Raw genomic sequence first — 25,906 nt, 5'->3', positions numbered from 1 at the left:
AATTATTTGAAAAGTTTGGAGTAGAGGAATATAAATTTCAAAAAATATTTAACCATTAATAAAACTATTTTTGAAAAATCGTTTTTTTTTTAAATTAAATATGTCTTTATTGAACTTTCTTATAATAATTACATTTCATTTACATTCTAAGTGGTATGGCCAAATGCTCTTCATCTTTGTTATATTTTTTGTTTTATTATTAACTGTTCACATTCATTTATTTACTTCAAATTGTTTTACATTTTTGCATTGAATCGAATACATTTGGGTAAAAAAGAAAAAAAAATCACTTTAACAACTAATCCTAACTTAAAACTAAAAAAGCAAATTCATTGAAATATTCAAAATCAATAGAACGAGTAAACTACGAACTGTATTTCAAGATAAATCCTCCAAGCGTTCTTACTTGTTCCGCACGAGTTTTGCAACCACGCAGTGTTGTTGTCAGCTCGATGAAAATGTTCAAAAGTTCTTGTGGTGACAACAGCTCACTACTGCCTTCATCCGTTGATGCTGGTTGGTTTTCCCTCGGGTGCTGACTGAAGCCTGGAGGTGTTGTATTCTCTGCAACTTTTTGCCGCTGATTCAACGGCAATGGCTGCAGATTTGGAACCACTCGAACAGATCCCGCTCCAGGTGACGCCAAAGCAGGAAAATCCACGTCCGTGAAAGTTGGTGGTGCTCTGCGACGATTTGGTTGGTGCCTCGTCGTCGCTTGCTGCCGAATTTTCACAAACTCAGCTCGTTTTGGGCAGCTTCGATTCTTGGTAGAATGGTCGCCGCCGCAATTGAAGCATTTCGCTTCAATGTTCTCGTTGATTGTTTCGCAAGCTTGAGTTTTGTGCTCACCTCCGCAGGTTGCACAACGACTCTTGATGAAACAGTTCCTTCCACCATGTCCAAACTGCAAACAGTTCGAACACTGTGTCACGTCACGGTGCACTGGACGATAACGTTCCCAAGACACGATGATGTTGAAAATTGCCCGAACTGCTTTCAGCTCAGACGGCGTTGTCGATCCTTTCTCGAAATGAACCAGGTACAGTTGATCACGATACTTGATGTCCTTGTTGTGTCTCGTCATCTTGAAGACTTCGATCACGTTCAACTTGAAAGTTTTGAGCTCTTCTTTCAGCACACTCACATCCATGTCGTACAGGCCTCGGAGGACCTGTTTCATGGGGCGTTTACCTGGATCGTCATGGCTGTAGTATTCAATCTTTGTGTTGTTCAGGAAATCCCGAACGTAGTTGTAATCCTTTCTGGTAGGTAGCAGAATTTTGAGTCCATCAGCACACAAGCGAATGGAAGCTCGTAAAGCACCAGATTTGATAAACCCGGTAAGCCACTTTCGCACCGAATCCGATGACGACGTTTTCACAAAAATGGGTGGCAACTTTTCCCGTCGTTCAAATTCTTCCTTCTCGCTCACGTCCACAGGAAGGGTAGCGAACTGGTTTCCAGACAATTTTTGAGCGTCCTTGCTCGAACTGCCTGGCTTTGCAGGTAGCGCTTCGGCATTCTTTAGCTTCTTCAAATCTGCCGATCCTGCTGGTGAAGACCGCCTCTTTTTCTTGCCGTGAGGCATTTTTGCACTTTTTAAGCACTTTTCAGGAGCTAAAATCCAGGAGTACCTCACTGAATGGTTGTCCACAAAGGAATCCCTTGAAAAATCGTTGATTTTCCAAATTTCCCCCTTTCTACCGTCCAAGACACTCGAGGCACTCAACCGATCTCATTTATTCAACAATTTACTCAATTTGCGCGGCACGCCATAAATCATAATTTTCCCAGCAGGCAGAAATGTTCACACTCTTCAGAGTCGTCGTCGTCGTCTGAGAGAAGACACGATACTACGTGCCCTTCCTTCCATCTTTACTCCGCGGGGTATAGTACTCCTACAATCATTCAGCAAAGTCAGCTCAGCTCAGCTGCTGTTGCAGTCAGGAAAGATACTCGAAAATCAACACCGGATCGTGTCCCATCGTAAAAACCACCCCCAAGTGGTGCTGTCCACGGCTGTCGAGTTGATTTGTGGAGTAGGTTTTCAAAGTGGCTGACAAAAATTTCCCATTTACCTTTAAATTCTAGATTATTTGGATTTTTGTTTTATCGAAAATCTTTAAAAATACTTTTAATAATTGTACAAAAACGGTTAAATTACGTCCTTCTGAATTGTTAATCCCCAAAGTGTCCACCACGACGTCACGGACACAGCTTCGAGACGAGCCACTAAACGTTATGTCGTCGTTTTGCCAACGCCCGCCCGGGGCCATCGCGCAGAATTTAGAACCCAGACTAATGCCCATCGACGAGGACGGTCGACGACGGCGCGCAATTAAAATCAATTAAAAATTTGCATCTAACGTTTTCGCTCGCGGCAGTCCACCAGCGCTGTCCAAGCAGACTCCGAAAATACGGTTCAGGAAATCACGCTGCGTCTGCTTGCGTTTCGCGACCGGGAACAACTTAATTGAATTTCTTGGAAAGGGTTGGTTGCTCTTTTTTTTTTCTTACGAATATTTCTGAGCGGAAACGATTGAAGTTAGAGGTATCACGTTACACGTGCAAAGTGTTATCAATCTCGCAAAATTCCAAGCTTCTGGCCATGATTCAGGGAGATCGGCTACCACCATTAGGTGAGTCAGCTGATTTCACGGCGTTGAGATGAATCTCCAAATATGGAACACACACTCAGAGCTTAATGTCCAGTCAGTGTTGGGTCCTATCCGGAGGGCTGAACCTAGTCGGTTCTAGGAAATCCACCGAGGGACAATGAATCAGAGGAAGAGCTATAATATCGTGACAATCTGGAACATGTTTAACACTGGAAATTTACCAGAGATTTTTTGTTCAACTGATTAGCAACAGCAAAATTTGCGACTTGGGAGTAGAATGGTTAGGAACAATATTATCGTTTGTCATCCCGCCGCTCGTCGATCGGAAAGTCATTAACATGTAGTCGGGAGCCAGCATCGGACTCTTGCTTTCTGAAGGCACAAGCAAAATCCAGTTGGTGCCGTAACGATGCGTAATGGTAGCGGGTCATATGGGTGGTAGGGGAGATTTGGGTTTAATAAACATTACTCAATCTGAAAGTCAATTCAATATTTTTAGACAATTCAATTGTTGCTTTGGTACAAACCAAAATATTTAAGAAGGTAATTTCCATACTGAGCAGTTCTCTACGGAATCGGTATTTTTTCTTTAATTTAAATTTTTGTATTTTTTAATCCGGCTGAAACTATTTTGGTGCCTTCGGTATGCCCAAAGAAGCCATTTTGCATCATTAGTTTGTCCATATAATTTTCCATACACTTTTGGCAGGCCAAGGATTGATACCTAAGAGCATGCAATGCCACTGACCTTGTTGCGAGCTCTTCGGTTGACGTCCACGTAAGGAACATCCTGGAAGGAGCGTAACTAACTACATCCGTAGTTCTGTTAGATCATCCGAATTATCTTGATCAGAACAGTATAGCTCTGGTTCCTTGCGAGTGTCCTATTTTCTTACCTCCACGTTGGCTTGGTTTTCATGATGACCTAGCTGGTGGCCTGTGAAACGGATCGTAAACCTTTGACAACCGCGGGTCAGAGTCGAGACGGCTAAAAGAAAGGGCGCGACAATGTGGGAAAGGGAAGTAATTTGTGATTGTAGACGGTATTGTTTTGATTCGCAGTATGTTGAGTCAACTGCTGTGGATGTACCTGAAACATCGCACAACGGGGCTTCTCTTCTCTTCATTCTCAGCTACCACCTATCTCCAATTTTTATTTTGCTCTTCTGATTCCCAATTCTTCACTGATTCTTCTATTTAATATCCATCATTTGATTTTGATTTTACTAACATTTGATTCTCTTATCTCTCAAAGCTGTTCCACTCTTTTCTATCAATTGATACTGCTGTAACAAACTTTGTTTTGTTTTTTTCCTTAAAAATATACTTTTCCTTAATGTACTAGTAATATCAAGTCTATTTATCATTCGCCTAATCTTTTTTGATTTTATTGCGAATTTATTTATTTGAATAATTCTTTATCTGTCCTATAAATTATCATTACTATAATCTAAGCTTGTTTTGTATCTCTATTTATTAACTATTGTCTAATTTCAGAGGTGTTTTTGAAAAGGTCCTATAAGCTATTGTCTTTCATATGTTTATAGGACCTAATCAAAAAAAAGTCGAGAATTTTACATCTAATACATCTAGCTTGTCATTTTTATTCTTCAAAATACGCTCATCATTCTCTTACTATTGATACTTGATTTTTATAAAATAAATTCTCTTTTACTACCTATTGTTTTCAATCTTCACCCTTTTTTTCATACAAGTGAGGTTTGAGCCCTTACTCAATTTATGGAATGGTTAAAGGATTAACACAAATATTACTATTGTATTTTTGGTAAACTTTTATAACATGCTTAGGACCAAAAATTGTAACAAAACACCGCGACAAAAGAAAAAGCAACAGATAAACAGACTCAACAATAGGGAAGATTTCAGGAGAAAACAATACACAGTAAATAACAATAAGTTTTTGAATTCAAACTCAAAATAAAACAGTTTTTGCTTTAATGAAAGTTGATAGGCACACTATAAATGGTTAGGCGCTTATACTTACATCAAACCCTACTTAATGTACCACCCCCGGCCGAGTTAAAATGCGTAACCGGAAAAGAAGGTGTGCATGCCTGGCACGAACACTCAAAGCGTGTTCTAGCGTGTTGCTCGTACTGACTCAGAGCAAGGGTGAGATGTAGGTGTAAGGGCAGTGCGTGTTCGTCGGGAACCTAGTGCATAAGATCGGTCAAGGCCCGTTCTTACACTGAAAATTGCGAATTGCGAAATAATTTTCCATACACTTTTGGCAGCTATACATACAAAAATGATTTGTGAAAATTCAAAAATCTGTATCTTTTGAAGGAATTTTTTGATCGATTTGGTGTCTTCGGCAAAGTTGTAGGTATGGACTACACTGGAAAAAAATAATACACGGTGAAAAAAATCTGGTGATTTTAATTTCACTTTTTGTCACTAAAACTTGATTTGCAGAAAAACAATATTTTTTTTTTTTTTTTGATATGTTTTAAAGGACATAAAATGCCAACTTTTCAGAAATTTTCAGAATGGGCAAAAAATCTTTGACCGAGTTATGATTTTTTGAATCAATACAGATTTTTTGAAAACATCGAAATATCGGTCGCAAAAATTTTTCAACTTCAGTTTTCGATGTAAAATCAAATTTGCAATCAAAAAGTACTTCAGTGAAATATTTATAAAGTGCACCGTTTTCAAGTTATAGCAATTTTTAGGTAACTTTTTTGAAAATGGTCGCAGTTTTTCATTCTTTAAAATTAGTGCCCATGTTTGCCCACTTTTGAAGAAAATATTTTTGAAAAGCTGAAATTTTTTTCTATATTTTGCATAATTGAGCTTTGTTGATACGACCCTTAGTTGCTGAGATATTGCCATGCAAAGGATAAAAAACAAGAAAATAGATGTATTCTAAGTCTCACCCAAACAACTCACCATTTTCTAATGTCGATATCTCAGCAACTAATGGTCTGAAATTTTCAAGATTTTCAATTTTCAAGTAGCAATTCCATCATTAAAATACGTTTCGTTTTTTAAGTATCTAACAATATTAATTTCCAGCTATTATGTTTGCCTCTAAATTGGTAGTGGGTTTGGTGTTCGACAAGGTTATAAAAAGGATTATTTAGAAAAAAAATATGCAGGATTATGAAGACATTAATAAGTCCATCTCAAAAATACGATTTTGTTTTATTTATTAACACTCTACAACCTAACCCCGCATTTAGACGGTTCAACTTTGGCTGTGTTTTCTACTAACATTTCCTATATTTAAAGTTCATAGATGCAGTTATTTTTTTAGAGTCCCAGGCTATGTCTCTACGCATTTTTTTACATTTTAAATGATGATGGTACCATTCTATTGGAGAAAATGTAAAAAACAAGCAAAAAATTGAAAAAGTTAGATAGGCAATATGTAATTATATTAGGTGGTAGAATAGACAAAATACTACCAAAATCAAACATAAACATAACAAGATAAATGCGAATTAATATACTGAAAATAAAACAAGAAAAACATCAAACAAGAGAAGTGAAGTTTTTCGTAGAACAAAAGTTGCTCAAAATTACCACCTAAACACGGGAAAAATAAAAATCTTCGAAAAAAAATTGGGCTGTAGAGGGTTTAATTTTGTTTCATTAAATTTGAATAAATCAAATTCGCAGAAAACATACTTTCAATTTCCGTTTTTTTCTTTTTGTTTTAGGGAACAAAAAGCTAAGAATAAATTTGCAAAAAAAAGGGTTGAAATAAATAAAACTTTTTTTTTTTACCTAGCGGCAAAATTTGATTTCAAAATAAATATTGATGGCCTGATATTATAAATAAAAAAAATGTTTGTTTTGAAAACCAGAAACTTTCGTTATGTTAAATTCTGTAATATGTACTGTATTATTTCTAGTACACTGATTTTCATAATTTTTTAAGTTTTTTTTTCTAAAGGTTAAAACATGAATGGCAAATATTATAACACCTTTGAAAAATAAAAAGCAAAATAAATCAGCAAGCACTTCTGTCCAGTCACAAAACATACTGGTACACAGAAAAAAATATCATGGTAATATTACATCTGGTATCTGGGGTACATCTTTTATGTCAGAAAAAATGTGTAATTTTACCTATAAAAAATTGTAATTTTACCACTATTCTGGTGTAATGTTGCTTTTTCATTCTAAATTGTAGTAATATTACATCATAGAAGAGGTAACATTCAACCTTCCAAAATTACACCTTCCAAATTTACACAATTATTTACTGTGTAGAGCTAATTCTACCAGAATCCAGTTAGAATTCTAGTCCTTTTCAAATGAAAATTAAGAATTGTTCTAACATTTTTAACGAGAAAGCTGTAAGAATTCCCAGTTCTAAAAAAATCTCCCACAATCCTGTCAAATAGCTGTCACAATCCTGTCAAATGAGCTGTGACAAAACTCTGATTATTTTTGTAGAAATTGAAATGAATGTTAAATTTTCATCAAATTTCAATAGAAAAACAATCACTATTTTTTAAAACTATTTTCGCTTCATCCTTATCGAATAGTTCAAGGATCAACAAAGTAAAAATATTTTCATTCATTTATTATAAAAAAAAACTGTATGTTGGGAACCCCTGGTGTAACAAGCATTACAAAGATCGAATGAAAAAATTGTATTTTTATAGTTTTTTAAACCAATAGATTAACTGAATTAAAAACATATTGCAAATTTCCCTTATGCAAACACTAAAAAAAACTGTAATGCATTACACTTGAAAAGATTAGATCTTTTCGCTAGTCCGACCAAATAATATCTCTGCGAAAGTGGTACCTTTCAGGCATAAACGTCAAAATTTGTAATGATTTTTGTATGATCCTTAAAAAATAATTTTCAAACTCTGTTTATTTTCCAGGCATGAAAGGTTGTTCTTGCTAGAAATGTTCTTTCGCAATTATGATTATTATTTTTTAATCTCAGAGATGCAGCCGATTTTCTGAAGCTCAATTTTTAAAACACAGACCTGTAGGTTGCAAAGTTGTAAATTCATAGAAAAAAATATGGTAATATTATATCTGGGAATGAGTACATCTTGAATATGAGAAAAAATGTGTAATTTTGCCTCTAAAAATGTGTAAATTTACCACTTATTTTTGTTGTAATGCCACTTTTTCAGCCTAAATTGAGGTAACATTGCATCATATTAAACCTTCCAACTTTATTCCATCCAAATTTTCACTTTTTTTTCTTGTGCACAGTTAAAACTTGTTTAAATTGGGAAGGTGTAACATTGAAAGCTTAAATATTACCTCTTCATTTTGTAATATTACTGTAATTTAAACTGAAAAAGTTGCATTATAACAGAACAGTGACAAATTTACTCATTTTTAGAAGAAAATTACAAATCTTTTCTGACATAAAAGATGTATAAATTTTCAGATGTGATATTACCATGATTTTTTATTAGAAAAACATGTTGTCTCCACGCTAAAACTTGACGAAACGTGAAAAATTGGCTTGCAAATTTTAAAACTTAACCCCAATGTTCTTTATAACCTATTCGATGCGAATGTTCGCACATATGTGGAATCGGTCTTCTCCGTGTGTATGCTGCTAACCGTTTTGCAGTGTTCCCATGCTTTCGACCTGAACCGTCGATCCAGCCCACACTTCACTTTCCGGTTCACTCTTACCTCATTCTCTGTATTTTTTTATTCTCTGATGAGAATTTCCAATTCATGGTTCATCTATCGAACATCAGCATTCGAAGCGCACATATTCGAACGGGAACTATTTTAGAACGTTTTTTTTCGTGGCTCTCGATGACCTGTTGCTGGATTGGCCGCCAAATTCCGGATTACATCGTAATTTGATCTAGCCTTCGAAACTTTGAGGTATTTTTAGGTCCGCAAAAAATCACCCAAAAAAGGGCTGAAACTACCATCACAGCAGGCCTATGAGCACAGATTCAGCCAGTTTGAGCAACCGCCAAAGGTTCCAGCGATGATGACGCGCGGAAATTGCAACGCCATCGCACGGCTTGAAGCTCGGCGGTGGCGGTTTTAATAACTTTTCCCGGTCCAGATCAACCGGCAACGATTGCTGTCCATCGAAAGGTGGAGAGAATAAAAGGCACTTTTTTACAACCGAATTACGTTGTGATTTGCACAGTGAGTAAGCTGAACGAAATTATTTCCTTAAATTTTTGAAATTTGAATTTCATTTATTTTTTACTGTGAATTTCGTTGGCAACGGTCAGTAGTCATAAAAAAGAGCGAACATCGAAGCATATCGGACAATGGGACACAAAATCCGTTCGTCCGGCTGAGTTTCGTGGGGGGAAACACCGGGAAGAGTCCGCGAACGGTCGACGTTTTTTTTTTTCATTCTCTCCCCTAAAAACCATCCTCCCCCAACCACTCTTCAAACGTAATGATGCATGTAACTGCCAGAGAGCAGTAGCGGCTGCAGCAGCACAGGTAAATTAATTTTCCGCCTTTTTTTGCTTTTTGACGACCGTCCAACAAGTGTTATCGATTTGTAGGATGGATTGACAGAAGTCCTAAGCGGTGACGAGGACCAATTTCCTCAATACTGCTTGAATACATTAGTTCAGTGGAATGATGAGTTCGATGTTGATGTTGTGAATTTACGTCTTTTTAATGTAATTTTACTGGAAATTTTGTCCTTGTTGATGTGTTCTGTTGACGATTCTAGGAATAATTTTACATCCGGAACAGGTCTCATTCTCACCATTTTCTATGTTATTCCACTTTTACATATTTATTCAGGTAAAATTGCATTAAAAATTGTTTTAGCACCTTCAAATATCACACTGTAACAATCAGTTATGGCTAGCCAGAAATTTGAAGGAATAAATTTACCTTTTTTACATTAACTATTGATTATAAATTACAACAAAGGATATTTACGGGTATCTCTTGTAATTTTACATACACAGAAAAAATATGTGAATTTACTCGACATGGAACAAAATGAATCACATGTAAACTCAGTTGATGTAAACTTGAGATTCGACGTAAATGGTTGAATCACATGTAAAATCATGTTTTTACGTATAATTTGTTACAAATTTACATCAAATTGCATTTAAATTTTAATGTTTAATGACGTGCAAAAGTGTTACATCATAAATGATGTAACATTCGGAAATATTTTTTTGTGTTTATTCTGGGGTACAATTTTACATTTTTTCTCTCAAAAAATATTTTAGACATATTTTTATTTAATTTCTAATTTTCATGACAGCACGTTGTTCGTGAATGGTCCCTAGCATCTATTGCCAAAATTAATTAAGTCCAGCCTGTTATCTGTTGCACGCTGAAATGAAGCTGCGCGCATTGAAATCACGTAAACAAAAACAAGAGAGAACAAAAAAAAAACAGAAAGTCAACGACGATAGTCATTTTAAATTTAATTTGATGGTGTCATCGATGCCGTCATCGCTCGTGGAACCGACTTTTGCCTTTTCGTGGTGGTTAGTTTGTTTTATGGTTGAATTTCTGCGAAGCCTCATCAACACCTTCCCATCGTTTTTTTTAGCAATGGGATGTTATCAGTCGTTGACTTAATGATTTTGATTAGATGTTTAAAGGGTTACAAAATTTTGAGCTTCCTAACAAAACGTATCTTTTAGATATTTAATCAACTTTTTTTCTAAATTTAAAGCTTTGAAATTATATAATGTATTTCAAAAACAGCACACCGGAGTGCAAATTTCTATCGAAACTATGTCCAAAGAAACCTTACACACCGAACCGAAACTATGCGAAATCGAAACGCGGATACGGACAGGTAGAAAGACGCGGTCAAAACTTTCGCCGTCGTCTGACTTTTTAATCATCTCCGGTCCGGCGACGACGGTGACCACCGATTTTGAAAAAAGGTGACCATCACGCGGACCATGCCCCTGGCCTGCCCAAAATGAAGTGGAAATGGTTGTGTGAATATTTTGCATTTTTGTTTTGCTGTCTGACTTGGTCGGTGCCACAGTTGATTAACATTTTCTGATAAAGTTTTTAAATTGAATTATCATCTGGAATCTCAAATGGCGCCAAAATGTGGTGCGTTATGACACGTTGCGAACTTTTTGGGGTTTGCAGGTCCCGGATACATGAGTATGTCTTAAGTTAGTGTAATTTATGTTTTTTTACTTGAGTTGACCGCTTTCCTTACTGATCTGACCTTTTTATCGATCCTTTTCTCCAACAGGGTTGATAGGGATACCGTGGAGATTTTCCCTTATCCCCTTAAAATCAACTCGTTATCCAATTTATATGATGATAAATACCCAAAATTTTCATTTAAAAAATGTTCTGTAAAGTGTTATGTAAACATTCACTACCGAGTAAAAACCTTTCCATAAACATGAACCCCAGCTCAAGTTACACTCAGATTTAGTATTTGTTATGCAAAGCTTCACAAAACAAACCACGCCAAGTGGCTCGACTTGATTTTTTTTGTCTCAACCACAAACGCGTGAAACTTAAATAATAAAATGTAAACAAGACACCCATTAACAAAACACAACTCGGTCACTGGGAGCGCGCTACCTGTTTCTGTTGATCCCCCTTGGGGAAGGAATGTTGGGCGCCACATGTCACCTCTGGCCAAAGCAGGCCGCCGACTATCGTAACTCAACGCCTACTTTTATCAGCTGCTGTCGTCCACCAATTATGAAATTAACATCTGTCACCCGAGGGGTCCCCACGTAATTGGGGGGCCTACTTTGTAATGACCCCAACACTGGATTATGCTGCAGTGCTTAATAATAATAATTGATAATTTTGAATGTTTTTGAATTTTCCAAATTCTTACTATTTGCCCAAACAATAATCTGTCAAACGGCTGTCACCGCCCTTGTTGACAGCTTAGATCACCTGTTGCGCGCGCTTGTACTGACTGTCACTGTTTTGTTTTGGTTTTCGGCGCAATCGCAGCAACCTGACAGAAAAGTTCAGACCCGCGATTTTCCGTGAGATTTGGCACGTCAAAATCGCTAAAGTGGCATCAGACACAATGGCTCTCCTCGTCGGCACACGCAATACTAGAAAGGGTCTCACGTTCTCGTTTCTTGGCCAGTCCTCCCCTCCTGGGTTGCAACGGTAACAACTCTTTTTTTTTTTTTTTTAAATTTATATTTATTCAAATTTCTTTTCCATGTACATTCATTCAGTTAAAATATTATTGAGTGTCCAATCACAAACGATGACTTTTCACCTCAATTTTAAATACTAGCAACTTTCATTTATTCATGAAATATTGTAGCTTTCGCTATTCAGTGATTTCAAATGTAGGAGGTCCTACATGTACAAAAGGGAAACGGGATACCTTAAAACTAACTTATAAACTATATAAAGAGCGGATCAATGCAGCTGAAGACTGCAATGATTTTTGTCGAAATACATCAATTATCTTATTGGACATAACATCCAAAGTGTCAACTTCGGCTAATTGATGAAGTTCACTGGTGCTGAACCAGGGAGGAAGTTTCAGAATCATTTTCAGAATTTTGTTCTGAATCCTCTGAAGTTTTTTCTTCCTGGTTAAGCAACAGCTTGTCCAGATCGGCACAGCATAAAGCATGGCAGGTCTGAAAATTTGTTTATAAATTAACAGTTTATTCTTGAGACAAAGTCTAGAATTCCTGTTTATAACACGAAGGCTTCTGCCTTTGGCGGAGATGCTTGTGTCATCAGCAAAAAGTGATTTCTGACATCCTGGGGGCAAATCAGGCAAGTCAGAAGTAAAAATATTGTATAAAATTGGACCCAAAATGCTTCCTTGAGGGACGCCAGCACGTACAGGTAGTTGATCAGATTTGCTATTCTGATAACATACCTGCAGAGTACGATCCGTCAAATAATTTTGAATAATTTTCACGATATAAATCGGAAAATTAAACCTTTTTAATTTCGCAATCAAACCTTTATGCCAAACACTGTCAAATGCCTTTTCTATGTCTAGAAGAGCAGCGCCAGTAGAATAGCCCTCAGATTTGTTGCTCCGAATCAAATTTGAAACTCTCAACAACTGATGAGTAGTTGAATGCCCAAGGCGAAATCCAAACTGCTCATCAGCGAAAATTGAATTTTCATTAATGTGCGTCATCATTCTATTAAGAATTATTCTTTCGAATAATTTACTAATAGATGAAAGCAAACTAATGGGCCGATAGCTTGAGGCTTCAGCAGGATTTTATCCGGTTTCAAAATCGGAATTACTTTGGCATTTTTCCAACTACTGGGAAAATATGCCAAATCAAAACATTTGTTGAAAATTTTGACCAAGCAACTTAAAGTTGCTTCTGGTAATTTTTTAATTAAAATGTAAAATGCCATCCTCACCAGGGGCTTTCATATTTTTAAATTTTTTGATAATAGATTTTATTTCATTCAGATCCGTATTAAAAACTTCATCTGATGAAAATTCTTGTTCAACAATATTCTGAAATTCTATTGAAATTTGATTTTCTATAGGACTCAAAACATTCAAGTTGAAATTATGAGCACTCTCAAACTGCTGAGCAAGTTTTTGAGCTTTTTCCCCATTACACAGAAAAAAATAATGTAAATTTGGAAGCTTTAATTTTGGAAGGTTGAATATTACCTCTTTTATGATGTAATTTTACCTCAATTTAGACTGAAAAAGTGACATTACACCAGAAAAGTGGTAAAATTACACATTTCCAGAGGTAAAATTACTCCTTTTTTCTGACATAAAAGATGTACCCCTTCCCAGATGTAATATTACCATGATTTTTTTTTCTGTGTAGTTAATAGAATATTATCACCATCTTTTAAAGAAGGGATGGGTTTTTGAGGTTTCTTAAGAACCTTTGAAAGTTTCCAAAAAGGTTTGGAATAAGGTTTAATTTGTTCGACATCTCTTGCGAACTTTTCATTTCGCAGGAGAGTGAATCTGTGGTCAATAACCTTTTGCAAATCTTTTGAATTCGCTTCAGTGCAGGATCACGAGAACGTTGATACTGTCTTCGGCGAACATTTTAGACGAATCAAAAGCTGAAGATCGTCATCAATAATGGGAGAATCAAATTTGACTTGGACTTTAGGAATAGCAATATTCCTAGCATCCAAAATTGCATTAGTTAAAGATTCCAAGGCTGAATCAATATCAGCTTTGGTTTCTAAAACAAAATCATGATTTAAATTATTCTCAATATGATGCTGATACCTGTCCCAATTAGCTTTGTGGTAATTAAACACAGAACTATTGGGTCTGGTAACTGCTTCATGAGAAAGTGAAAAAGTTACTGGAAGATGATCAGAATCAAAATCAGCATGAGTCACTAAAGGACCACAATACTGACTTTGATTTGTCAAACCAAATCAATTGTTGATGGATTTCTAACAGAAGAAAAGCAAGTTGGCCCATTCGGGTATAAAACCGAATAAAGACCAGAAGTGCAATCTCTGAATAGAATTTTACCATTGGAATTTACTTTAGAATTATTCCAAGATTGGTGTTTGGCATTAAAATCACCGATAATCAAAAATCGAGATCTATGCCGAGTAAGTTTATTCAAATCCCTTTGAAATAATTTTTATTTTCCCAGTGCATTGAAAGGCAAATATGCAGCTGCAATCATAATTTTCCCAAAAGAAGTTTCAAGTTCAATGCCCAAACTTTCAATAACTTTTAACTTAAAGTCACGTAAAGTGCTATAAGTCATACTACGGTGGATAACTATTGCAACTCCACCGCCATTTCGATTCATTCGATTATTAGTTATAACTTTATAATCTGGGTCACTTTTCAAATAAGTGCCAGTTTTTAAAAATGTTTCGGTTATAACAGCAACATGCACGTTATGAACTCGTAAAAAGTTGAAAAATTCATTTTCTTTCGCTTTTAAAGAGCGAGCATTAAAATTCATAATATTGATGGAATTACTTAGATCCATGATTAAACTTCAGGGTAAGAACAACATCATTCGCAAATTTTAATCCAATCTGGATTGCTTCCATCATGGATGTAGCATTACTCATTGTTTGAATCAAACCAAACAGTGAGTTTTGCAAAAAGTCATTTTTCAAACGTAACATCGCCGAGATCAGAAGATCCCAAAGCGTTGCCAGCAGAAAAATTTTCAAATGAGATTTGAGGTACCTGCCCAATTTCAGAAAGATTGGTAGAGGATTTAAAATTCGTGGATGAACCCGAAACGACGTTAGCATAAGAAATGCCATTGTTGTTACCTAACTTTTCCACGGTAGGGGTATTTCTAGCATTGTTCGAGTGAGACAGCACGAACGTTTGATTTAAAGATGCAGGTACAACCTGACTTTGAGAAAATTTCGGTTTGGATTTCGGCTGATGCTTAGCACGAGAATCCAAAACCTTTTTCTGATGGGGCAATCCCAAAATTTGATTTGTGATTTCCACCACAATTTGCACATTTAAATTGGGTGACTTCTTTCACGGGACAATTGTCCTTGTCGAGAAGAATCCCCGCAAACCATGCATTTTGGAACCATGGCGCAATGATCAGTACCGTGACCGAATGCCTGGCAACGCCGGCACTGGGTCAGATTCTGGCCATTACCGCCATGTTTCTTAAAATGCTCCCACTTTACCCGTACATGGAACAAAAACTGAACTTTGTCCAAAAGTTTCAATTGTTGATTTCATTTCTGTTGAAATGAATCAGATAAAATTGTGAAGTCAAACCAAAGCGAGAAATATTCCCGTTTGATTTTTTCTTCATCGGTATTACTTGGGATGGGGCAAAGCCAAGCAACACCTTAAGTTCGTTTTGATCTCATCCACCGACAAGTCGTTGGAGAGACCTTTCAAGACCGCCTTGAATGGCCGAGCATTCTTGGTCTCATACGTGTAGAAATTGTGTTTGTGGTTTTTCAAATAACCAACAAAAGTTTGGTGATCTTGTAAAGATTCCGTCAACAAGCGACATTCTCCTCTTCGACAAGCTGGAACGAAACTTTCAAATTGCAAGTTTCCTTGCAATTCTTCAGTTGCGTTCGAAAGCTGGCCAAATCGGAGACGGAAGTCACTACAATTGGCGGAGCCTTTACTCGTTTCTCGACGGCAGAAGGCTCAGTACGAGGAGAAGGTTCCTTGTCATCAGTTTCGGATAAAACACCGAAACTGTTTGTCAATGGAATTGGAGGATTGACCTCACATTCAGAATCAGAATCAGACCTCAGAAGAGGCTGTTTTCTTTGTCTGTTTCCGTTAGCCGGTTTAGCGTTCAAACGCTTCACCGACGTAACGACCAAATCTTCAGAAGATTTGCGTTTACCTTTGTTTTGACGCATTTTGCAAGCAAAGTTCTCTTAAAAAGATGGCTTTGTTTGTAAAATACAACAAAATTTCAGGTGGGGTTAGTCTTGAAAAGACTGTTTAGAATTTTGGAAAATAAATCAGGTAGTCTTTAAAAAGACTGTGAATTTTGTTTTGAAATAACTCTGAGCTTAGGTAGTAAAAAATACCGCAGCTCTAGTGTCCGTTCACCACGAAGGTTCGCAAGACACTCGGTAACAACTCTTTGAGAGTGTGCTTTGCGTGGCCTACTAGACTCGGCAGTCATTTTCGGTTTTGAGGCGGTTGCGCGTTTGTTGTTGTTTTGGGATTTTGTCAGACTTCAAATGTTGACGTCTTAAGCTAACGGGGATAACCCTCGAATGTCCAGCTCTTCACATTTTATGTTTTGTCATAGAGTTGTTAAAAATTATTGCTTTTTATACAAATTTAGATTTTTAAATTTTTTGTTGAAAAATAATGAAAAAAAAATTATCAAGGGTTAACTCAGAAAACTTAGTGGAGTTTGCGCGTGCAAAAAAAAAATCCGCGTCTTACATATTGCGAGTGAGTAATAAAAATTTCAAACGTTTCGCGCCGAACTCTGCTCTTCTGGTGGCCGCTCTACGCCGAAGTCGCCAATTAGTAGGGTGAGAATTTGGCGTGGTTTAAGAGCTAAGCCGATGAGGTAAGAAGGAAGTTTGCGCACAGTTGAAAATAAGATACCACTTTTGGTTTAACTCTGCACTGTCCATAATATTATGTCTAACTTGTTCAAATATTCATTTTGAACAACTTGTTGCATTTTCTACATGAAAACCATGTAAATTTACGTCAGTATAATGGACAATGTAGTGTTGAGATAGTAATCTAGCTTCAGAATGCCAACCTACAAAGTGTCCCATCACAACAAGGAAATTATCACTATGAACTCACGAAGTGGTAGCTTCCTCAACTGTGTCAACAACTCCCACTTCGCAAGTGCGTGTGCTTCCACCTCTCTCGCGCCAATCAAGATTTGCTCAATTTAGAAAAAGCCGCCCACAATATGACCAATTTACAGCGCTAGAGCAGCCCAGCTAGAAGTGTTCCATAGTAAGTAATATGACACAAATCAGACCACTTTGCTGATGTTCCGCCGTCGTCGTCGTCTGTAGCTTATTCTAGGCTGAATTAACGCCAACGGCCAATCAATGGCTGCTTCTTCTATCCATTCTGTAAAGGGAGTTGATCTCCCACAGACTAAAACTTCTTCGCTTCTGTTTGGTGGAATGCGATTAACCTGATTCTGTTTGTTGTTGTTTTTGTATTCTCCTGTTGCTCCACACGTTTTATTACAAATTTATATTTCCCTTCCCTTCAAGTGCTCTCCATTATTACCCTTTTTAACAGTTTGCTGTTTTTTGTTCTTCTTCTTCAATTTCAGGTTTGTTCTTTTCCCGCCTATTAGTCTGGAGTGGAGTGCCACTCACACCGAGGAGGGGGTTTCGATCTGATTCGTGGGATTTATGCTCCGTCAGCGTAGAGACTAAAGGCATCAAGTGAGCAGCCAGCAGAAGCCAGCAGCACTTCTCGTACAGGTTTCGCCACTTGTACACGGTGGAACACACAATTGAGAAGGTTCTGGTTCTCACTCTGTAAGCTTGAGATTGGGAAAGGGTATTTTTCATGGTGAGAATGAGTTTTATTGCTGTAAAATTACGCACTATTTTGCAGGGATCTCTCAACAAAATAGTTTTAGATAAGGTTTTGGTATTACTCTAAGTGATTTTTAGTGTAATAATGACAGAAAAGGTAAGTAATTTCAAAACGGATTTGCAAAAGCACCTTTTTTGCAATTCTTTTTTGAAAATACCTACATTTCATGTCATTCTTAAGTGCCAAAATAGCCACCTATCGACACCAAAAATAACAGTGCTGAAAAGTTCATTACAGCATCAATTTTCAGCACTTGTTTCGAAAAGTTTTACTTTTCAACACAACGGAGAAAACAAACGGAATTACGAAAAATATTTTTTGCAATTCTGTCGTGAAACTACTTATGTTACCAGGACGACAAAACAGCCTACTTTTCTCTACCAAAAATAACAGAATCGAATAGTAACCTAAAAAAAATGCTGAAAAGTTCAACTTGTTAGCACTGAAACGGATGCTGATGAATTGAACTTTTCAGCACTTGTTTGAAAAAGAAATACTTTTCAATATTTTATTGATTTCAACGATTCATTGACTAAATATATGGACATTTGACTTATAATTCTGTTCAAAGGGCGTTTTCACAATTGCAAAAAATGTTGTATGTAACTCTTTGCAAAATTTGATTTTACGCTAATAAAGCATTTTGTGATACTTCTAGTTTTGGAATTTCGAAAATTTTGCTTGAAATTTATCTTATTTTGCCCCCACCCTGGCCTCGACTTGAGCCGAGGGACACAAACTTTAAATAATATGTGTACTTTTTGAATAAACACCATTAAAAAAAACGCATTGGTTCAAAAATGTTTACCAGGAATTGGAGCCTAACATTTCAAAAGGGCACATAACTTTTGTAAACAATAGTGTATCCCTTTCACTCAAATGACAGTTTACATAAGGTGTGAAAGGGACACACTTTTGGTTAAAAAAGTTATGTGCCCTAATGAAATGGCAAGCACGAATTAAGAATTTCAGGGTCAGAACTGAAATATAATGCACTTTTAATTGAAGAATTTTAAAATTTAATTTTTTTTATCGAATATTTTGGATTTTTTAGTTGTTATTTTCACAAATTTCTTAAATATTTGTGTTTTTTTATCTAAAAAATATAACTAGTTATTTTATTTAAATTTATGATTTCATACATTATTTACTGTTTTGACATCTTTTAATCTTTCTAGCGTAGTACACTTTTAAAAAACGTTTTTTTATTTAAAAAAAATGGAATTTGAATAAATGTTATTCTGTGAATATTTTTTTAGTTAGTTACCTTCTCAAAAAACGTTAAACTACAAGCGAAACTGATTTGGTAATATTGTGGAGATTTTCCCCTGTCTTATTAAAAAAGTGAAGCATCCACATTTTCCGTCTTCCAAATCCTTCCTCCGATCTTCAATTCAGGTGGATTTGATTTTATTCTCAATTATCAATTCCTAGGCTACCTGTTTTCAAAAATTATGATATATACATGACGAAGTTCAGTGTGCAATCCTCTAAAATCACCGTCTCCAAGGAAAGGGAATTGATTTTTTGTTTTTAAATTGGAAATTATTCTATGAACCTTCAATGTTTTCTTTTTCTTTTCACGTTGTGTAGCAAAAAATATAATAATTGAATATTACAAAGGTTTCCTTTGCACTTGCATTTGATAATTGAATTCAATATTTTCTCTCATCTTGTAACTCTAACTACGTTTTTTTTTTCAGGAAGATCACTATATTTTAATTAAATTTCTCCTGAAAATCTGATCTTTTAAAGACTGTTATTTTGTATTTCTTGAGTTTTTTGAAAAGGTCCAATAAACCAAATTTTCAGTTTTTGCTTTTTGGGTGTTTTTTTTTTTTATTACACCTCAATCAAGGCGGTTTCAAAAACACCCAAAAAGCAAAAATCGGAAATTTGGTTTATTGGACCTTTAAAAAAAAACTCGAGATTTCATCTTTTGCTGAATACAGTGAATTATTGTTACAAATTTCTATCATATTGCTTCTGACATCTAACATATCAACATTGAAATGTTTGGACATAATCTTGGAAATAATCTTCCTAAATTTTTAGATTAAAAATTAGATTATGATATTTTCATTCGTTAAAAAAATAGTTGAACATTTTAGTTTTATTTACAATTTATTTCAAAAATAAGAATATAAAAAAGTTTATGTAATTTACTTATTGCTTCGTCGAAACTCTCAACAAATCGGAGTGATAGTATGTTAATTCTTCAATTGACATTCAACAATCTTCTCGTGGCGTCCCATTTCCAACGTAAACCAATAACTTTCAACCTATCTGGAATACATCACATTGAAGTCGGTCCAAATCAAACAACAAGCTCCATAACTCTAGCCCTAATCGTACATTTTTCTTCAAGTGCACCGCACACAAACCAATCCAGAGGCCCATATCTTCCCCTTACTTTACGAGCCCATTGTATTCCGGAGAGCGGGTGCGGAACCTGCCCTGCACTGACCGATGATGAACTTGACTTTCACGGTCACTCCGGCAACCAACCGCCCAGCCATGATTGTGGTCCAGTTTCACTCTTCTTCCCTAAGGGCCTTGCGCTGGCTGCCCTGCTCCCAATTTTCCCAAACTAAACCCGGAATGTAGTTCACGGAACTGGGCTGTTTTCATACACTTATTTCTGTGGTGCAGTTGGCTTCCCTTGGTTGCTTTTTTTTTCGTTAAAAGCCTCCGTTTGTTGTTATATTTAGAGAGTCGAAAAAAGACAACAAGGAAAATTCAGCGTTTTCGGCAATGTTCCGCTATTCCCAGTTTGTGCTGCTGATTGCTTTCTTTTTTGTTTTTGAAGATTATTTTTTACGACAGAAACAGCTTGGCCAAGATGACAGTTTATTTTGCGGCAGATGCAGCTGTCTTTTGGGTTGGTTATTGTGTTTCAACTGTCCCGTATAAAGAAAGTTTCACTTGACAGCTGATTGCTTCCTGGATCGACAGTTGGACGAAAGTGTTATTGAAATTCTTGCATCACGTCATAAATTGTTTCATTATCAAAATGCAAAAAGAAAACAAATTAACCTCAATTTTGTCATCTTTTCCAACATTGATAGCGAGAAGTGTCTTTTTGCATGACTCGCACTCCAATTACGTTACCGAAAGAATCACATTTCATAACAAGCCGACCGCGGTCCTTACTCTTTGATGATAACGACGCAGAACCATTTATTCGCGATTACTTACGCATCAATCACCGCGGGTCCACAGACCTCTTTGAGAGGAGACCCTCGAACGATCGTCGAGCTTGTTTCTTTCCTTCTTTTACTCTGAAAAGCATCAACCATCAACTGGACCACACGATCAACAATTCGATCATACGTCACGAAACGACGGCTGCGACGACGATCATCGTGGCGAGTTCACTTGTTTCGACCAACTGCCGAGTTGAGTGCTGATGGAGAATGAGTTCACAGTGGGATAAGAAGGAGTGGTTAAAATTTAATGAAAATAAAATTTAATTTTAAATTTAATTTAATTTATTCAGCACTTTGGAAATCACTCATTATCGCCACCAAAATTCAAGTATTCATTTTTCTATATCTTTTTTCAAAATTTTACACAATTCTGACGAAAAAAAATCCTAGGTAGATCTTGATACTAAATTGCCTAAAGAAACCTTGTCAAAAATCATTTGCATAACATGAAAAAATACAATCATTTTGGTAACCAATGTTTTTGTTAATACGAAATTTTATCTTCTACCTACACAGCAAAAAATCCGATGGTAAAATCGCATGCTAAAGCATGCACTGCATGTACAATTTTTGCAAACACAAAACAAAAGTTGCGACCGACGGGATTCAAACCCAGCACCAACTGTAAGGACTGGCGCCTTAGCCCACTCGGCCAACAGACCGATGAAAAGCTGTAAGGATAAACGCATATATGAGCTTGACATTTACACTAAGGCCTTTTACACGCAGCTGGAATACTACTTTTTAAGCTGTGTATACAATCAATTTTCCAGGATGATTATTTTCAATATAATTATAAAATTCGTGATTAGAGTTTGGAGTAAACCACGAAACATTATTTTACAATATTCAATTGTTTTGCACTTAGTTGGTGTACAAAATTAATATGAAATTTTAATGTCACTGTCGTAGTTTTACCTTCTAACACCCATTTTTTAAAATATGACACTGCATAGTGAAATAAAATTACTGTTTGCGTAACATTTTCGTATTTTTTTTTAATTTCATTGGCATGTTTTACTACTACTATGAAAAAATCAGCTTTCTACAGTAACATGGCCATATTTTTTTCAAATTTAAGCAATAACCTTTATATTGAAAAAGATTTCTTTCGCGTCAAAATGTTTTGTCCTTTTATTAAAAGAAACACATCGTTTTTTTTTATTATTGCCATTTTACTGGTAAAAGCTAATTTCTTGCTTTTTTGGTAAAAGAGCGCGCGTTAGTTTACAAATTGCTGCATCTAGGAATTTTATTATTATTATTATTATTTGGACCACCTTGACGAAATTCTGAAATTGTCCAACCATATGATTTTCCATGTGATTTTGCCCGCTGTTTAAGAATTTGATCTCAGAATCGGCCCAAAATGTAAAAATATGGATTTTTGATCATATTTAGAGTTTATACACACTTAGATTTTTTGTATCGAATTTGGTAAATTTTACCGATTTTTCCGAAAATTACCGAAAAAAATGAGGAAATCCGAAACATGGCCAAAAAAATATATTTAGACACTTTGGGCCGATTCTGAAGGCAGATTTGAAATCAGGGGCAAAATCCCATGGAAGATCATATAGTTGGACAATTTTAGAATTACTTTGTTATATACTTGTTTTGATATTTTATACATTTAGTTCAATGTTTTTAAAAATATTCGGTAGAAACATAAAGCCACTGCTTTTTCTTTAATTCAATTAAATTCTTTTTTGAGGAGCGGTCGTGGCTGAATGGTTACGATGTTCGCTTTATAAGCGAATGGTTCTGGGTTCGATACCCATCTGCTCCCAACGAGAAAGTTCTGGACTCATTAAATTTGGAATTAATGAAAAAAACTTCAAGCTCACGGCGGGGTTCGATCCCCTGTCCTTAGGATTGGTAAGCAAAATGCTTTCCACTTAACCGTGGAGCATTGGTAGCTTGAGGAGGAATCAGACTGGTATAGTTGAATCCAAGCATCGGACTTAGAATCGCATTGAATGCAAGTTGAACATCAGAACTCAAACAAGATTGCATGCAAGATTTGCAAGCGCAGTTGAAATTGAATCTAAAAATACCTCGCTATAACGACTGATAGAATTCATCCAATAAGAGATGAGAAGAATTGAAAGCATTCCCATTAGAAATGAGAACTCACGAAGAATTCGAACAACAATGCAAACGGTCGTTACCACTCGCCTAGGGTGGCTCCTCAGACCATTCACCTTCCCAAAAACCGTCCAACTCCAAGCGAAACTTACTTGAGGATACCGTGGAGATTTTCCCTTAATACTCTTAAAAAAGTGGAGCATCAACACTTCCCGTCTTCCAAATCCTTTCCTTGTCACTGGTGCGCGGTGGAGATGGGAGCGGCCGGCAATGGACGGCTGCCATGGTGGTGAGAATCTGGTTCAGGTGGAATTGGTTCTATTCCCAATTATCGATTCCTAGGCAACTTGGGCTTAGACAATCATCACATCACATGGCGAAAATCCAGTCTGCAATTCGCTAAAATCACCGTCTCCTAGCGAAGCGAAGCGAATTCAATTAAATTCTTTTTTGACAATGGCAGAGGTATACATTTAGTATACACTGGATTATCAGAAGTCCTAGTGAAGTTATCACTTCGGATTATCGAATCACGGATTTTATTTCTTTGTCTGATTTTTGATCTCAAATATAACCCCAAAAACAATATAAAGCATCAGTTTTAAACCTAAAAAATGATAATATACCATCTACAACCGATTTTTGTCTAATTATGCTTATTCTATCACCTCTTATTACTGAGCAATTCTCTGCGAAATCGGTCTTTTTTCTTCAATTTTAATATTTGTATTTTTTTAATCCGACTGAAACTGTTTTGGTGCCTTCGGTATGCCCAAAGTCCGATGAAGCAAAATATAGAGAATTTTCTCAGCTTTTCAAAAATATTTTTTTCAAAAGTGGACAAACATGTGCACTAATTTAAAAAAATGAAAAACTGCGACTATTTCGAAAATAGTTACATAAAAATGGCTATAACTTGAAAACGGTGCACTTTATCAAAATTTCACTAAAGTACTTTTTGATTGCAAATTTAATTTTACATCGAAAAATGAAGTTGAAAAATTTTTGCGACCAAAATTTCGATTTTTTGAAAAAATCAGTATTGATTCAAAAATTCATAACTCGGTCAATAATTTTTTGCACAACCTGGAAATTTCTGAAATGTTGGCATTTTATGTCCTATAAAACATATCAAAAAATAAAAAAAATAAAAAATAGTGGTTTTTTTGCAAATCAAGTTTTAGTGTTAAAAAGTTAAATAAAAAAATCACCAAATTTTTTTTACCGTGTATTATTTTTTTCCAGTGTAGTCCGTATCCATACCTACAACTTTGCCGAAGACACCAAATCGATCAAAAAATTCCTTCAAAAGATACAGATTTTTGAATTTTCATACATCATTTTTGTATGGACAGCTGCCAAATTTGTATGGAAAATTATATGGACAAACTAATGATGCAAAATGGCTTCTTTGGGCATACCGAAGGCACCAAAAAAGTTTCAGTCGGATTAAAAAATACAAAAAAAATCGAATGACCGAAATCCTAGAGAACTGCTCACTACCTTTTGCCTATCTAGTTTTTTCATGTTTTAAAGTCTTTTTTTCAATTTTTGGCATGTTTTTCACATTTTTTACTATAGAATTTAAATTGTATTAAAATGCGTTGTATAGGTTTGGGACATTTTAAAAATTGCTGCATATTTGTTTTTGCTTAAAATGTAGGAAACGGTATTGACAAACACAGCCAAAGTTCTCAGAAAAAATGTTATTTCTTAAGACATTGGCGAATTCACAGAAAACAAGTCAAGCTTCGATAAATTTTCTAAAATTTTAAAACTTCTTCTTTTCAATGGTTTTGAAGATCAAATTGGTAAAAATGGATTTTTGGTGAATTTTTGATCAATTTGAGAGGGCAATATGGTCTTGGAAATACGTAGTCCAAATGGTGGGCAATATGGATGTAGTGGAAACTAAAGAATTTTGTCAGTGATTTTTTTTTTGTAGAGTACTAAACCAAGTCGTAGAACTCGAATGTAATCTCAACAATGAAAAAATGCATTTTTTTTATTATTTGATATCTGGATTTTTTTTTGAAGCGAATGTGATAATCGAAAATTTGCTTAAAGCTTCGGATAATCGAGCCTGGAACGTATTTTTTTGCTCATTTAAAAAAAAAAGCTATGAAAATGATTTTGCATCTTATAAAATACTCGTTTGCTTTTATCCTGTAATCAATAATTTGCAATCAAAAAGGTTTGCGATAAAATAGTTTACTACAATAGTTAACTTTAAATTGTTAACTATTTAAATATTGATTCTAGTAAATATTTAAATTAAAATTTCAACTTTCGGGATTTCAAAATTCTTTAAAATCACATCCACTGCAAAAAATTTAACAATTCAGTGAATTGATTTATCATTTTCGGAATATGCACAGTAATTTTGACCCCTCCCACCGATCCCACTATCCACCACCACCACGTCACAGCCTGCTCCTCCACCAGTCGCGAGCCCCATTCCCCGGCTTTCAAGCTCTCGTTGCTGACTCGGTGGGGCTTCGTACGTGGAGCGAGCGTCGTCGTCGGTCTCCTTCCATCGTGTGGGGAGCAGCAGCAGCAAAAAAGCACTCCAGAAGAGAGCAGTCGGACGGTCGAGGCTCGGCCAAACAATAACAGGCCCGAAACGTGTTAGTAGCAAATTGACGCTCGCGGTGAATGTTTCTCTCGCGTCTCCGGGACTTTGGAGCTTTTTGACGATCGGATCGCGTATTTCGGGGATTTATTGTTGTGAGTGACGATCACGCGTCGCGGGCTTTGTCTGGATGTGTGTGTGCACAATGTGAAGCAGAAGACGGAATACTTGAGGTGATGACCTCTTGGTGATAGTGGAGAATTCGCTTTTTTTTGTCAAGTCTGTTTGTCTGTGTGTGCGAGAAAGTGATCGTTTTTTTTTGGGGGATCACAGTTCAAGGATTCCGGAAGAAAAAGTGAAGGTTTTAACCCGAAGCAAAAATAAATCAGTGACCTAATCTCCAAAACCGAGGCTTCCAAAGAAAAGAGTGCGTTTTTACATAAGTGTCCTAGTAATTTTACAACCT

General features: G+C 36.0%; 1 protein-coding gene across 4 annotated transcripts in view; it reads left to right on the top strand.

Annotated features, from left to right (window-relative positions):
- LOC6031149 (serine/threonine-protein kinase N) overlaps positions 1-25,906 on the top strand; it is a 167,960-nt gene that overhangs the window by 20,526 nt on the left and 121,528 nt on the right. The window contains exon 1 of one of the 4 annotated variants that reach the window (XM_038261752.1): positions 25,491-25,673. The exons of 1 other annotated variant lie outside the window; for it this stretch is intronic. The gene's annotated coding sequence lies outside the window, so the exon portion shown is untranslated. Of the gene's footprint in view, positions 1-25,490; positions 25,868-25,906 lie in introns of those variants that run through there. 2 more of the 4 variants (XM_038261751.1, XM_038261753.1) reach the window with 2 other exon arrangements.

Source organism: Culex quinquefasciatus, chromosome 3 (assembly GCF_015732765.1).
Source record: "Culex quinquefasciatus strain JHB chromosome 3, VPISU_Cqui_1.0_pri_paternal, whole genome shotgun sequence".
In the NCBI taxonomy this organism is placed as follows: Eukaryota; Metazoa; Arthropoda; class Insecta; order Diptera; family Culicidae; genus Culex; species Culex quinquefasciatus.
The sequence above is the reverse complement of the archived record's forward strand: the minus strand, read 5'-3'. Positions and strand labels throughout refer to the sequence as shown.